Source organism: Argiope bruennichi, chromosome X2, assembly GCF_947563725.1.
Source record: "Argiope bruennichi chromosome X2, qqArgBrue1.1, whole genome shotgun sequence".
Classification (NCBI taxonomy): domain Eukaryota; kingdom Metazoa; phylum Arthropoda; class Arachnida; order Araneae; family Araneidae; genus Argiope; species Argiope bruennichi.
In genome coordinates this window covers 79,302,020-79,316,358 of record NC_079163.1, presented here as the reverse complement: position 1 = coordinate 79,316,358, position 14,339 = coordinate 79,302,020, and the positions used below count along the sequence as shown (strand labels likewise).

Below are 14,339 nucleotides of genomic sequence, written 5' to 3'. Positions count from 1 at the left end.
AGGGGTCGCACAACAATAAACAGACAAACAAAAAATAATTAATAATCTACTTAAAAGTCTTGACAAAATATGCTTTTGTTAGATTATATTTCCACTGGAAAACAGGTCCAAAAATCTTTTACAACTATTTATGTTTAAAAAAGTAAATCTAGATACTATTCTAGATGAAAATAATGTTAAATATTTTGTACTAATCAATGTTTTAACATCGAACAAAATTTGTAAAGTATGAAAGTTTGCAGAGTACTATCAATAATTAGCAGGTATAGTAAGAATATGGCTTTTTTTAACTTTCTAGCAACAAATCCACCTCAAAAGTGCAAGTTCTGCATTAGTGGGTCGGTTTCTGTTTTACGCGAAGAGAGCAATATATAGGGTGTTCATTAATTATTGTCTGGGTTTCCGTACCTCATAACTTTCGAATAAAAAATATTACGCAAAAACCGATTACGTATTCGTAAATTACACCTCAAAGAATTTTATTAATGATATTAAAGTGTAAAAGCTTGCACAACTTGCACTTTGTAGGCATTCAGTTGAAGGCGATTATGTATTCGTAAATTACAACTCAAAGAATTTTATTAATGATATTAAAAAGATTAATGAATTTGCACATGGCTGCCCTTCGTGGCTCGTAACACATCGAGACGAAATTCGATTTCCCTCCAAGTGTTCCTCAGCATTTGTGGGGTAACATTTTGGATTGTAGTAACAATTCTGCGCTTCAGTTCATCAAGGGAGGGCACAAGGGTCTTGTACACAATGTTCTTGACAAACTCTCATAGAAAGAAATCCAGCGGTGTTATATCTGGTGATCTCGGAGGCCATGGGATTGCACTACCTCTTCGCATTGTTGCCACGTAAAATTCTTTGAGTTGTAATTTACGAATACATAATCGCCTTCAGCTGAATGCCTACAAAGTGCAAATTGTGCAAGCTTTACACTTCAATATCATTAATAAAATTCTTTGAGTTGTAATTTACGAATACGTAATCGGTTTTTGCGTAATATTTTTTATTCGAAAGTTATGAGGTACGGAAATCCCGACTATAATTAATGAACACCCTGCAACATAATAATTAATGAACACATAAAGCAAGTTATCACCAAGGATGTCCTCGGGAGAGAAATGTCAACTAATCATACTTGACAATGATGAATTGTTTTTTTTCTCATTGGATAGTTTCAGAAGTTTATGGGAAGAATTGGGCATTAAATGTATATTTGTGTCAGCTTTCAAAATAATATGCTGAAATCATTAATTTTTTTTAATTATTATTTTTTAAACTCTGCATTGATTTGAATAAGGTAAATATTAGAATTTAAGAATACTGATAATATTTTTTTTTTTAGAAAATCATTCACTAAAGTTGATTTTGTAGCTCAAATGGGGTCCGTATCGTCAATTAGTGACTCTATTGTGGCTTCTACACCACTCATAGTGATAAAGAGGAGTGAAGGAGATACAGATGTATATCATGCAAAAATATTAAATGCAGAAAACTCATTAATTTATAATATAAATCAAAGGAGCTAATCCTTTTAAAAACATTGTAGCATATAAGCATTATTTATCCTTAAATCTATTTTTTTTAAAATTAAATTCTGAACTGTAATGTATTTTTAAGTGCTATTTATAACGAAAAGTAAATATTTTTCAGATTTTCAATTTGTATGATAGTTGTACTATTGAAAATTATATTTCAAGTGCAACAAAGTATTAAGTTTACTGTAATTAGTAAACTTTTACTCACATATGATGTTTACTTCGGGACGATTTCATGCATATTTTTTTTTCTTTGTTTACCGACTGGTAATTTTGGAGATATTTGGCGACTATCACATCTTAATACATTTTTGATAATAAACCAACTTTACTAATAAAACATATAATTCAAAATCAACATTTTAGTGCTGTTTTATAATGAAGATGACACTTTTTTCCTGACTATGTTTTAATTCAGATATAATTTTTACTAGAAAAAAATTTCCTTTATTTACAATTCAAATTTCGATCATTTTCGTTTTTGAGAGCGTCCCAGCTTCTTTAATTCTTGAGATGTCAAGAATCATCAACACCTATGCCCTTTAATTTTAAATCATATCAAACAAATCTTTAAATCAGAATGCCAAATATGCACTAAACTGAATTCACATCACAGTTTCGGCAATTGGATCCCTCGTCACACTCGCTCTACCATTTACATTTAGTTTAGTTATATTAACGTCCCGTTTTAAAGCAACACTAGGGCTATTTTGGGACGGACCTCATAATTTTGAACCGTGGTCAAATGACAAGGACAACACTTGAGCTGGAACCTTCTCTCCAACCTGCAACACAACACAGGACGTTTGGTGCACCAGACCCGCTTACATGACTGTTCTTATATGGAATCGGTCCGCAGCCGAAATCTTACAACCAAGCCACCGTGACCCTATCTCTGTGTGTAATCTTAATTACCACAAATTGAAATAAAAGAAATAATACTATTACTTCTTTTTATTTCAATAAGTTTATTTTTGTTTGGTTACTGGCAGAGTATTAATAAACTTATTTTTCCTCTCTTATTATTCTTCCTCTCTTCATTTGAAATTGCTAAATTGTCAGATTCTTGGTGGTCGGCTGCAGAAATCTCGATCAATGTTTTCCGTGACGAAAGAATGTTACCCGATTTTAAATTCAATCAATGTTTTCCCTAGAAAGAATGTTACCCGATTCTAAATTCCTTCATGTCTACAGTACTTGAATAATTAACAAATGAGAGTGTTATCTTCGAGAAATATTTCATTCTTGTTTTGTAAGAATAATGCTTAAATTCCGGATATTTAGAAAAAGTATTTAAACTGCAGCATTGGAAATTAGGTTCCGTCTGCATCTTGGGATATTAACCAATAACTGTGGTTACATAAAATGGAGAACTTTGCCATAGATTTATTTTAACTGTATTCTATATCTTCTGACCCAAAAACGAAACAGCTTTCACCACCAAAAACATAAACTTGTTGAAGATTAACCAAGTATAATTAATAAGTAAAAGGTGAAATTAATTCCTGTAAAATATATCAAAACGCAGGATGTTGAGACTTAGTTTAGTTCTATTAATATTCCGTTTTAAAGCAGCATTAGGGATATTTTGGGACTGACCTCGTAATTTTGAACCGTTGTCAGATGACAAGGACGACATCTGAGCTGGCACCCCACTCTAAATTTTCACACCACACCAGTGGGATGACGTTGAGACTTAGATGCGAATTAAGTATGTTACTGGCTAATTGTTATTTAAATTAAGGTAATAAGAAAAGTATAAATTAGGAAAAAATCTCGTTTGCAAGCTTCAGAGTATTAAAAATTATCTATGGTAGCGAAATCCTTGAAAAGAATGCAGGATAATACCCCGGTAGCATACTAATATCCACACTGACTTCATTCTTTAAGAGTAAGAAATGCGATTTTCTGTCAGAGGAAACCACTTGTTAAAACTCAATTCAGTTCGATAAATCATATTTTAGTTGTTTTTAAGACATTAAAAAAAACTTCGTTTATTAATATTATTATTATTTGTTTCCTTTGAAAAAGGTCGATTGAGCGTTCAAGCTTAACTTTTTACTCTAACTAATTTACATTACATATGAAATTTGTGTTAAGAAGCATTTTTTTTCATTCACCATTTATTTATTTAAAAAATATATCTCCTTGTTGATTCACATATGATATTTAATAAATTCTGGAGATGAATTTAAAACAAATATTGCTTTTCCGATTCTTTTTTACATTTAAATTATGAAATAAGTATAATTACAATAAAAGATTAAATTTAGCTTAAAAGGAATAAATTAGCAAGTAAAACGGCACCATTAGAAAATACCAAATAAATTACCAATAAAGAACAGACATCAGAAGTAAAGATGCAATGAGAATTTCTTCGCGACACTGATAATGTTTTAGAGAAGCGAATTCGATTAGATAGTGCAATTCCTTTTTATTCTCTTTTATGTGCATACATAATATTTTTAAAACAATCTCTTCTTATTTTTTGATTTTTATTTAAATCTCTCTATATCTATTTCCCTCTCTCTCCTAGTAGCTAATTATTTAGTTCTGCGAGTCTCGAGACTTAAATAAGACCAGATACTTCTCATCACAATTACAGTTTAATTCTCATTCAAGAAGTTCTGATTTATGCCTTGACGTTTCTATGGTCTTTAATACTACTTATGGCAATTTCTTTTGGGATTCTTTTTAATATTCTTTATGAAATTGATTTAGGTCATCAAAAATCGTTTAGCATTAAGTCCGGATTCTATTCTAATAACCTCAGTAAGAAAAAAAAATACTAAGAGTGTTCTACCTTTAGAAGATGTTTTTAAATCTTTATGAAATTTTAGATATTCATGACTAAGGAATTCTTTCTGATAAGTAAGGGAAAAGTAATAAAAATGTTCAATTTCTTAAAAATCGCAAATTTTTGATACAAGTTACATTCTCCTTGATTTTCACATATATTCTTTACGTGAATAAAATTTTAAAAAAATGCTACCTATTCTTCTATTTTAATGAAAAAAATATATTTAAAACACATTTGTTAAAGCGAAATTCCCTATTCGGTGTTGAATAATCCAAATACATGTTGCTTTCAAAGTTGTCATTATAACGCAACGATTGTAAAAATAGAAAATTAATAGTTATCATTTTTAATTAACTTATAAAAATGATTTTAACTACCCCGACAAAATATTTGCACTTAAATGGTCCGATGAAAAACTCGATGCACTCGATGCAAAAATATAAATTCTAAAAAACACTAGTAGTAGGATATTTTAATTAAGGAAAATCTCAGATTGCCCTACTAAATTTTTAGTGAAGGGTTGTAGCAACTGGTCTTAGATTCTATAATATGTATGCAAAGTAGGTATTTGTTAAAATAAATATTATACGAAAAAACATCTCTACTAAGAACCTAATCGAAATCCTTATTAAAAGAAGAAAGAATTCAAGATATAGGAAAACTAAAAATGAATATCTTGATTTCAAAGCCTTATTGTACATCAGGTAGTTGATGGATATATTTGAAAGAAACTTTCTTCAAGAGGTAATACTTTTCAAGTTTTGAAAGTAAGCATCATTGATTTTCAATTCGTTTTCCTTTTATAATACATCTAGTGTTCAATAGAGTTCTTGTCCAATCATCTGTAACATGTGTCTCTCGATGTTGAAAATAGCATCTGTGATACGGTCTTTCAAATGAGTTAGTTTAGTCATCACGATATATTAATATAAGGAATGTACCGTGTGTCTGTGCTATTAATATAATAAAGTTCATATAGTCTATTTCGGAACAGACCTTGTCATTTTGAAGCATGATCAGGTGACGAGGACGGACCCTTTTTAAACTTTCCTTTCACACTAACTGTATGACGTTTGACCCACGATACTCAGGACGGGTCGGAGTAGTCAATTTAAGATTTTCTTACAATATCTAGATATTGAATATGTTTTATATACTAATACACTATTTTTTTACATATATAATGTAGCTTTTGTGTGTACAAAATTAAAATATAGAGTCAAGTTTCAACACCAATGCATCTATTCTCTAGAACTGGATTCTGATTAACAGACCAGAAACTTGAGTTTCATAAGAACCCTGTTCTCTTTAAATTAAACGATATTACAATAAATGAGTCATGAATTTCGTTAAGTTTGAGATGCAAAAAAAAAAAAAAAAAAAAAAAAAAGGTTTTTTAATACAATTTGTATTGGAAGTAAGTAATTTTCTGATGAAAATCTTTTAGTTGAAGCAAGAGACTATGGGACTTGAGACCTCTTACCCGTTGGATGTCTGGTAAGGGTTCATTATAATATAAAAATAACAGAACATTTAATATATCTGTTTTTTGATAGTCTAGTGCAGAGAAACAAATTGTTATCGCCATTTAATTTGAGCTCCTATAAGTACTACATGATCATGTAACATCATTATTCACTAAATAATGGTTATGAAACATACGCTATTAAGTGGTTTTATGTAACTTATTTTGCTTCCAATTTTTCATGCACAAATGGGTGTATTAGAGTTTTAAATTCTACTACTCTGTGTCTTTTCGATGGAAATATATTATTTTAATATTTTCAGAACTTAATTATCAGATGGATTAATTAAATTATGATTCATAAAGTAGCTCTTCCTAGAAATAGATTTGAGACGAAATCATTTAATGATTTTATAATCTTTATAATAAGGAATTAAACACCAAAATGTAGATATCATTAAAATAAAACAATCTGTTTAAGATTACCAAATACATTTAATAAAATGCTGTTTAAAGAATTCATTTTCATTGAGATAATAAATTAATTTTTATTGCCTCAGAGCTGCCAAAACATTCAAGATGACAATTAAAACAGCCATTAGTACAAAATTAAAGTTTTTTTTTGCAAAAAATGACATTCTTTTCAATGGATAAAAAGTAAGTTTTGAAGATATAATAAGAATAAATAAAGCCTTTTCAATTTCGAAAAAGATAAAAAAAAAAAGTGTGTGAGATAGTGAGGCAATGAGGGATTTTAATTTGACTTATTCTAATGAGCCCTGTAAAGAGTAAGTTCATTCTTAGAAAATCGAAAATTGTCATTTTATAATAGATTTGTACATTTTTATCAAAATCTCTATAAGGAAATTCATTCAATTATTTTTGAGAGAAATTGTAATTTTTTTTATAATTAAGATAATTATAAGAAATAAAGCTAAAAAACTGTATTTAGAAAAGAAATCCTAAGAAAATGATGAGAACCTAAACTCACAATGCGCCATTTTTATTCTTTCATATACGAAGTACCAAAGAAAAAGTACTTCAATAGTAAAAAACAACTCTTGATGTTTTGATGAATCTTCATGTTTCAAACATCTCCGAATGTGAAGAACATTTTTTTTTAATTACAGTAGACTCCCGATTATCCGCTGGCGGGTTATTCGCGGAGCGGATTATCCGCGCCTGCCGCACAAAGATTTTTTTGACTGATTTCTTCAAAAAGGTGTAGTTTTACAGTTATGCTTTTGTAATTGCATAATACATTACAGTATTAAAATAGTACATATGTATTAATTTTTCTGTGTATCCTTGAAGCCTCTCGTAAGTACAAAGCACTTTTCTGTTTTTATTAACAAAATGCATTTTAGGTTAGTTTTGAGTGATATACTAAAATATTAAGCGTTAGTTAAACATTTCCTGCTGTTTATTTTACGTTTTATTGTACATAAAACGATCTTTCAAAGTTGGAATGACTGTTTTCTCTTTTGCTATACCCGTTTTTAGCTTTTTTCGGATTATCCGCGATTTTTGTTATCCGCGGCGGCCGCGCCACCCAATTCCGCGGATAATCGGGAGTGTACTGTATGTGTGTTTATCTATGATAACGCAGCAACTTTCACTTCGAGCCAGACGGATGAAATTTGGTATGTGGTATTTACAACAAATTCGTAGATTTCAACTAATATTTGAGCGAAATCCATTCACAAGAAGATACAAAGATTTATATTCCTAAGTGCAGATACTTGTCGTATTTTGAATCGCATCCTTTAAAAGGTTAAACATCTGTTGGTCTGTGCTTTCGCATGAATATGATAACTCAAAAACGTAATGCTTTAACCCTTTCTAGGGCCGTGGGAAGTATGCTTCCCACAAAATTTATCAATCTTTGTATGAAATTTTGTAGATTGGCATAAGTTCTGCCAAATTTTTTTTGAAAGACAGAAATTAAAATGCTTTAGTTATTTATCTCAATCAAAATGATGTGTCTTGATTTGTTACTTAATTATTAATTAACCAAATTAATCAAATTAAATTTATCTAATAAGCTAAATGAATCCCTTTTCTTATTCTAATTTTAAGCCTAAAAATATTTTAACATAATATGACTAGAAAAAAATGGCCCTTTAAAGGATTAAAGTACGTGATATTTAGTACGAGATCTTGCAACTGAAATAAAAACTACAGATTCTGTGCCAAATTTTGATTCGAATCTATTAGCAAAAAGACACCCGAAATTCATATTCTGTTTTCTTTACTATACCAAGAATCACAAAATTATGTATGCAGAATTCTGAAAATAAAAATCAGAGCACTCGTGGTCTTCATTTCCTTGTCCTAGGTTCATCATTTTATGCGGGGAGAGGAGGATCACAATTTTATGAGAGAGGACACGAGAAAGTTTCGAGGAAACCCTTCTAGCTACTTGATTTTCAAGCAAAGGTTGTCGAAATAAGCATAAAAGATTTTAAGCAATAAAAGAATAATTGAAAAAATAAAATTTTTAATTTAAATTAATATTTAATGAAAAATATCTATAATTAATTTATTTTAAACTTTCCTCATATTAATAATACCAGAAATAATTTTTGAAATTCTTATTTAGAAGTAATTTTTAAATGGAATTGATGGAATATGGATAAATGGAATTGATGGAAATGGAATTGATGGAAATATGCATAAATGCACTGCTGAGGTTTAATGAGACATATTATAGCGGGAGAAAGTATTTTCTCTTTTTTTTGTTTATTTTAATTTTACTAACCAATTTGTTACTTACATTTACTTCTTTTATTTACTTAAATAACTAAAAAATTTTACAAAAATAAGAATTTTCTGAAATTAAATTCAATTGTCCATTATTTTAAAATCTGACACATCCATGTCTATCTTCATTACTTTGGTTAAATCTCAGCCATCAAAGTCAGGTCGTTAATAAAAATTGATCTCTTTTAAAACAATAGGAGATTTAGTAAGCGGATGGTATGTGATCCCAATGGATTTGCAGAGTAGACAAAAAATTCATTCTCTTTCAAATTATCTGAAAATACGGATCGATTTTATCCCCCACCATGAGACACGAATTGAGGGTTTCATTATTCAAATTTGAGCAGCAAAAATATATTGTTCAGCAAAAAAAAACATTCAGAGAAAGAAAAACGTTGGAAAAAAGATCATCTTTTTCCAGGAAAAGCTATCCCTGATATCTATACGTACTTTCGATTCAAAACAGTCAATTTCCTAATTATCTCCAAATAATTGGTAATAATCACTTCCCAATCACATTTAACTATCGGGGTCTTAAAAGTCATAACCAGAAAGTTGAGAGAGAGAAACAAACTTGATATATTATTTCACTTAAAATTATCGATATCTTATTTCATTCCCCCTTGTTTCAAATTTGACTTTAGTTTACTTAGATTTCGTTATATTAGCATCGCGTTCCGAATAATACAAGGGCTATTTTAGGATGCACCTCACAATTTTTGACCGAGACCAGATAACAAAGACGACAGCCCCTTTCCAAACTTAAGCATCAAATCAGAGGGAGGATATTTGACCTTGAAGGATCTAAGGTATATTAGACTTGCCAACACGGATGGGCTTTGATGGAGTTGTACCTATTTCAAACATGCAACCTTCCGAACGATGTTGAGACCATATCACTAGGCAACAGAGGTTCATCGGAAGCATGAAAAGAATCTCAGATAATAGGAAAAGAATGCTGTCTTTACTTTTACTCTTATTTCACATTTTCCAGTTCTAAAATGGTTTTGGTTTAGCTTGGTTTAGTTATATTTACCTCCCGTTTTGAATCCGGAATCCTCCGACCCATGCCGAGACCTTACCACCAGGCCACCTCGGTCCAGCTGAAGCATATTCTTATTAGAAAAAAATTCCCAACAATATTAAGCCATTCAGAATATCGAGAAACGTCGGGGAGATATCGTATCATACCTTGTGCTAACAAGGATAAAAGTATTCCAGAAATTAATGGCGGATATTTAGGCTGGGAGATTCGTATTAAAGCAACCTATTCAGTGGAATCGTGTTTCGTACCTGCTGTTATCCGGATCAAGATTTTACAATCAGACTACAGCGGCGTTTCCCAAATATTATTTCAGAAAAAAAATTGTATATAAAAAGTAAAACATTGTTGCATAAAATGAAGAATTTCTAACTTAATTTAGCCCAGCACATTTGACGTATGTCATCTAATCATGTTTTTATTTCATTATTGTTTAGATTTTATTATTCTTCATAAAATTTACTTATATTTCCATTAAACTTCTTTTGGACTCTTAGTTGTGCCTTAATAATAAATTTTCAAAATTGAATTTTTTTTTTTAATTTACCAGAGCAGAAAATTGAACAATTTACGATTAAATACTGATTAGATACATTCGGACAGAAATAAATTTTTTAAAGAAACTAAGATTCTAAATCAACTATTTGATCCTCCATATGCTTCTACCAGTAAATGAATCTCTAAAAATTCGTAGTTCAGCATCTGAATCTCGGACAAATGATGTTTCCATCTTGTTTAATTTTCAATCGACAATTTTCGCTTGCTGTTTTTTTATTTTTTACTTCTTTTTCGTAGATTCCACATGTTGTTTCATATACCCTTCATATGAGCAGAATCAGCCCCTGCGCGAAGACTCAGCTTTAGCCAATCAGGGGAGAGCCCATCCTCCGAACATCCCCCTATGCTCCTGTTTAAAGGGAGCTTGGACTCGAAGAGAGCGCACAGCTTCGGCCGCCATCCTCTAAACAAGTCTTCTTTGAGCTCCCTGCTAGGAAAGGTAAGCATATTTCGAACTGAAATTCGATCTCAAATTATTACTTAGCAAAACTCTTATACAAAATGATTGAAAAAAACTTTTTTATCAATAATTTTGAGAGTTTAGAAATAAAACGTTAATATATGATTTTAGAAAACGAATAACTTGAAATAAACGCAAAAATGCGGCAAAACTTCGCTGTTGTATAAAACTTTTATAACAATTTGATGAGCGTTTAATTATGACTTGAGATATTATTTGAATAATTTAATATTAGATTGTTTGTATAATCTACTTTTTAAAATTACTACTTATATATATATTTGAATAAAAATAGATTTTGGTATTAACTTGATTAATTACATTTAAGATTTAGCGCACAAGAGATTACCATTTTCTATTGTTAATTAAGTTGAAAGTGCTTTTCTGTAACGTATTTATTGGGATTTTGAAAATCCTAGTGATATGTATGTAATGTAAAATATTCGTTCTATGTATGTAAAATATTCGTCCAGTTTCAAACGTATTTTCGTAACTTTATAAATATATTTTTTAAAATTTGTCGCATATGTATCGCAGTATGCGTCAAAGTTTTCTCTAAAATATTCAGGGTATTTTTGACATGCATAATATTGCTGACTCAATTTCGCGTAATATATTTAGAAATTGTAAATATTTTTTTAGTTAATTTAGTGAATTTTGCGAAATTAGATATTCTAACGAAAGTAACATTTTAATACCTTTTTGCAAAATTTTGAGATTTATTTGTGAAAAAAATGATATATATATATGTATGTATGTATATAAAAGTGTTATCTTTTTTTTAAACTTATTTTTATATATATGCTCATAAAAAAAAGTTTATAGCATGTTCAGAAAAGAAATGGTTGAATCTAACAATAAATTTTATTAGAAAAATTTAGCGCAACTAAATTTATATTTAAAAAATAAACGTATTTAAATAACATTAAAAAGAATTACAAAAAAAAAAAAAACTTAAATTGAAAAAAGGAAAGAAATGAATATAAAAGTTCTCGATGGTACTATCATACATTTCCGAATCTATTGGGATGCATTTTCAATGAGAATATTTAATAACTGACGAGAGTTTTCGCAAAAAGGAGACTTTTTTTGTTATTTATTGGAAAAAAAGAAAGGAGATATCTGTTTCTTTCGCCTTTATTTGGCGCGAAATTTTATAAGAACGAGACGAGAAAATTTTATAAGAATGGGATATTTCAAATCTCAGTTTAGGTATTATCAAAAATAAATAAATAAAAATAAAATAAATAAATAAAATAGATACCGTTTTCGGAGAAGGGTTTTGTATGATGAATGCTTGCTTCCAAAGAAGACTTTTCGAAATGCTTTGGAAAATTCGATTATTAGAGAAAGACAGAGGAATGTTTATTTCAATATTTCCGTCAACTGTGGCGGAAATGGTTACTCAATCATTTCTGCGTGATTTATTATTTGAAATTATTTTATATTTGTCTCGCTTACATAAATTAGATTTATTTTTCGTCTCAAAAATTCGCCTAAAATATTTATTTTAATTGTTTAATTAATAAATTTAGCTTCAAAATATTCAGCGTCTATTTTAATGATGTGCATTTCAAGAATAGTAAAATAGTATCTTTTTACAATAGTAAAAATCGGGCTATTTTATATAATCATCGTGCTTGAAAGCATTGAACTTTTTTTGAATATTTTTGAATTTCTTGTGTATTTTCATTGTTTTTTAATATAACAGACGACAAGCAGTATAATTCATTTACCAAATAAACAAACAAAAAAAACCGAAAATTGGTAGCTGATTTCTTTGCAAAATGTTCAGCAGTTAAATGTTAACAAAATTTGAAAAGTTATATTGTTGCAATTTTTGTTGAGAGTACTAAAGTTTTATCATTTGTATGCATGTATATATATTATATATATTTGTACACTTACGTCTACACGTCCTATACTTGTAAGATGATATAAGTACTTTTTGAATCTCTGGTGATGTAAAAATTAGATAGTAAATAAGTAGGATTTAATCAAGTTATAACGATCCAGACAAGAATATCAGACGTTATTTTTTTTATTCGGCTTGCTCAGTGGGTATTTTTTTTATCGCTGTAGACAATGTTGATCATTATTCAGTTCATTTGCCGTTGTTCATTAGGTAGACAAGAAATGATGTGAATAAGGAATTATTAAATATGTTTCATAGGATGAAAAAGAAGTGAAGGATAATGAACAACTGTCTATCATACAGAACAGAAGACTGAAAGCGTTTTCGCTTCATTTTACTTTCTCAGCTGAAGCTTCATTTATTATCACAGTAGCGAAAGGGATAAAAAAAATTGAAGTTAATATATGAAATAACTAGCCGCCTTTGGCGACCAGCCGGTTCGCCAATCTTAATGTTCGTTAAAATTTTAATAATTAAATATTTTATGCAATTTCTACTTTAATAGCTTCTTCATCAAAATATTTTAAAACTTCAAATTTTGATTATCATATAATTCATTCATAATATTATAAAGGCCTTCAGTCATAACGTAATATGTATCTCTCTCATTTTCTGTTAGCACCCGTAGAATTTATGCTTTAAATTAAAGTGGAAAGAATTTATCTTCAATTAATATAATAATATTTTTTACTGAAACAAAGCATTTTTTTATAATCTGATTACTGAAAATAGAGTCACTCAGCGTTTAAACTTTATGGGCACTAAAGAATATTTTTTTAAATTTATGTAATATCTCAAGAGTTGGTCAACAAAATTTTCTTAGATTCATTATGAGCAGATCGATTCATTAACAATGTTTAAATTTAAATGCATCAAACACTAAGAAAATAAAACGAATCGTTTAAAATAAACGGTTGAAAACAGGTTTTAAAAAAACTATAAGCATATACATGTTGTAATGGCAACAATCAGAACAGAATGCGCATGCGTGAATTTTCATCGCCGGTTACGTAACGCAAATACGTGATTTTTTCTACGCCAGTTGGGGTAACGCTATGCGGATTAGAAATTTTTAATTTCCTTTATTCTGTTTTATTTTAATTCAAAAGTACTTCAGAATGAATCTGAAAGATTGATTCATTAACAATGTTTAATTTTAAATGCATCAAACATTAAGAAAATAAGCAGAACCGATTGAAATAATCCGCCGAAAAATTTTAACCCTAGCCTCATTACTGTTGGGAGAAAAAAACAACGGAAGCCTTTCTCGTTTGGCGCTGGGGATAATGGAAGATTTTTTTGGCGGAAAAGTTGGCGGTGGGGAAAATGAAAGATTTTTTTGGCGGGAAAGTTAGTTTTTAATTAATAATTAAAATTCTAATTAAAATTTCAAAAAAAGGGACCCCAGGTGCACATTCCCGACCTCTAAGGTATACATGTACCAAATTTGATAGCTGTATGTCAAATGACCTGGCCTGTAGAGCGCCAACACACACACACACACACACACACACATTGAGCTTTATTATAAGTATAGATATAGATATAGATATAGATATAGCAATATCAAAAGTTTCTCGGAAAGCCTGCATCTGTGGTAATGAAAATAATTTATGATTTTTCTCGTTTATACAATTTTTTTGTTTTATTGCTTTTGTCTTCGTTGTTTACCTGCTAAAGGTTTCTATTTATACCAATAAATGTTGCAGGGGTTATGTTGCATTTCTGTAATATACAGTGAACACCACTTAATGTGGTCGCGGTTAATGTTATAATTCGCTTTATATTA

At 29.5% G+C, this 14,339-nt stretch overlaps 1 protein-coding gene across 2 annotated transcripts in view; it reads left to right on the top strand.

Moving 5' to 3' along the window:
- The first annotated feature begins 10,554 nt into the window (after positions 1–10,554).
- Positions 10,555–14,339, top strand: part of LOC129960594 (uncharacterized) — a 201,011-nt gene continuing 197,226 nt past the window's right edge. For both annotated transcript variants that reach the window (XM_056074093.1, XM_056074092.1), the window contains exon 1: positions 10,555–10,614. The gene's annotated coding sequence lies outside the window, so the exon portion shown is untranslated. The remainder of the gene's footprint in view (positions 10,615–14,339) is intronic.